The sequence below is a fragment of the Pinus tabuliformis genome, chromosome X (genome assembly GCF_031772625.1).
Source record: "Pinus tabuliformis cultivar Carrire ecotype Pingquan chromosome X, CPIR1, whole genome shotgun sequence".
Classification (NCBI taxonomy): domain Eukaryota; kingdom Viridiplantae; phylum Streptophyta; class Pinopsida; order Pinales; family Pinaceae; genus Pinus; species Pinus tabuliformis.
Genome location: NC_142308.1, coordinates 1,165,006,899 through 1,165,009,558, shown reverse-complemented (window position 1 = coordinate 1,165,009,558; position 2,660 = coordinate 1,165,006,899). Strand labels below are relative to the sequence as shown.

Sequence of the window (2,660 nt, the reverse complement as noted above, 5' to 3'; positions counted from 1 at the left end):
CTCAGTAAAATAAATGGTTGAAATCTTCCTAAAATGAATGACCTTATTACTCATGGGAATACACGTCTCTTTTTGAAGAGTCCTTGTATTCTTAAGAACGCTGAGAGTCATATTACAAAATGCATGTATACTGACGGATAAAGGAATAGGTCAAGGATGCTCAACACAATCACTATTTGTTCGCGTTGTGTCGCTTATGGCCTCTCTTCTGCTTTCGATATTTTTGCACGGCGCAAATATTCATGAAGACTCATAATTTTCAAACCATGTTCACGATCTGCTCTCTTCTCCTGAACAGCCCATTCGATGGAAAAGAGCTCCAGTCACAGAAATATAATTATAAAGATGGAGAAGCCGACCTACACCTCCAATCACCAAGAACGGTGGGCGTTGAGAAAAAGCTGGGAGCCTCTTCTGCTGCCGGCTTCCCAATAAATAGTTTTGACTGTACAGGCAGCGGCAGCTGCAGCTACATGATGGTGCAGGAATTCGTATTGTCTTCACTGAACATGTCATTGTACTGCTCGTCTGTGTGATTAGGGTTCATGAGGAAACTCGGGTCCACGTTTCGAACGTAGCCGCGAGGAGCATTCTTGTCGTAAGTCACAGCAGCGTAGGGATGGTATGCCATTTCGGCAGGTACATAAGGCCAAATCTCTGTGGGCTTACCGGTGCGCTTCACCCTCCGCAGCACTTTGGATACCTCCACGTATCCAGTTACCGTTAACTTTTGCTCCTTTCTGTTCACATCCACCGATTGCACGCCTGCGCATGTGAGATTCATCACATGAGATAAGGTGCTCTAAGAGATGATTGAATCACCATTAACGTTTATATTTATGATAGAAGTATTGTATAACTGATAATAACATCTTAATATGATTTATATTATATAATACTAAAAAGCGATGCACCATGTGAACAAACCGGCCAGTTAAAGAACCACACCGAAAACTCAGTGCTCACCTTTCATGGATGAGACTGACCTCTTCACTCTCTTCTACAGCCGTCACAATCTATATTGCGGACTCTTAACATGACAGTCTGCAACAGTTCCCAAAATTAAAACAATGATCAGCTTTATAGGATAAAATTTACGGAGTTTTGGGTGGAATATGTTTCAGAAAAATTTAATAATTTGTCGTTTAAAATGTAGTTTTGCTGGTATATAAAGATTCAGTATCTTAATTTTTTTTAATTTAATAACATTCATTAAAAGTTACAACAAATCCATACCAAATTCTTAATCAATCCTAAAGCAAAAAAAAAAGAGAAAGAAAGGAAAGCACAGAAAATCATCAAATGCTCATTTAAACTGGAAATTAACGAAATACACATAATAATTAATTAATAAATGTGGGTGATGCAGTATACCTGCAACTGTAATTGCTTGACGTGTCTCCTGCGATCGCCGAAGAAACCCGATACATAATCCAGCGCGCCCATCGAGCAGAAACTTGAAAGAAATCTCGAGTGTGCTTTGAAAACGGCAGATATATATGTTGTATAAAAGGAGAGGGCACAGATTTTATAGGCAAACTCGAAACTACTAGGCAGTCTTAATGGTTGAAATTCGCCATATCTACCAGTTCTTGTTGTATTAAAATGATAAAAGCCGGTTTCAATTTGATATTCACATTTCCAAGCAGCTTACACGCTAAAAAAATTCGCCAGGTGGAATGCCACGATAGTAGCAAAACAGCGTTGGAGCCCACTTCTTTGTAGAGAAGGCCCTGTAGCAGGTCGGATCGGATACTGCGCCAGAGTCGCGATGATATTTTGAAGCTCTGGCCTACCCATTGTTAACGTCAATTTCTGGAAGGTGGTGATGGCGATGGCAGTGTTTTTGCAATAATCACTTGGCAAGTAGGTTCCACGCGCAAAGAAATTAATGGTAAAAGGAAGAAAATAAGATTGCTTTTTTGTCCCAACAGCGAGAGACACCCGCTTGTACACGATTACACGGTTTTTTTTGGGAAGATGAAAGATAGTTTTTTTTTTTTTTTTGGGAAGATGAAGGATGACAAACATATGAGGCGGTTCAATGGCCAAAGTAATTTTGTGATATCATAATGCAATGTAATTTCATATATATATATAAAATTTATTTTCAAAAACTGGTAAAATTGTAACTGAGTTTACACTGAATATACAAGTAGTTTTAGTTAACTATACATATAAATAATCTTGGTTAACTTGTCAGTAATTTAGTGAAGTTATTACTTAAGTATCTCATGTAAGTAGAGATAGTCATAGTTAAGTAAGTGGTCATGTTTCACGGAGCTTCTAAGGTCATTGTGGAGCAAGGATGATTCTACACCTATCATCTTCTTACATTTTCTGTTTAAAGTTGGGTTTATGAAATGACACTAACCAAAAGGCAGAGCTGACTAGTCTTTGGGGCTGCTACATTTTGCCTTATTGAAGAATATAAAGAGGATAAAAGTTTACAGAAATTCAAAAACAACATTCAATGGGAAAACAAAAGATTTTGATTTCATTGTCTACCTATGGAGGCTTGACAACCTAAAATTTAGTTTTGCACGAAGAATTTGATGAAGCCCAAATTTATCACATCTCAGGGAATCAAATGGTTTCACTGACTTCTTATCCACACAGAAAATTTTGTTGGGGAATGGTTTTGGTGAGATTACAGAGTT

At 37.9% G+C, this 2,660-nt stretch overlaps 1 pseudogene; it reads right to left on the bottom strand.

Moving 5' to 3' along the window:
* Window positions 1-204: 204 nt before the first annotated feature.
* Window positions 205-1,446, bottom strand: LOC149144043 (heavy metal-associated isoprenylated plant protein 20 pseudogene; annotated as a pseudogene).
* Window positions 1,447-2,660: the final 1,214 nt, after the last annotated feature.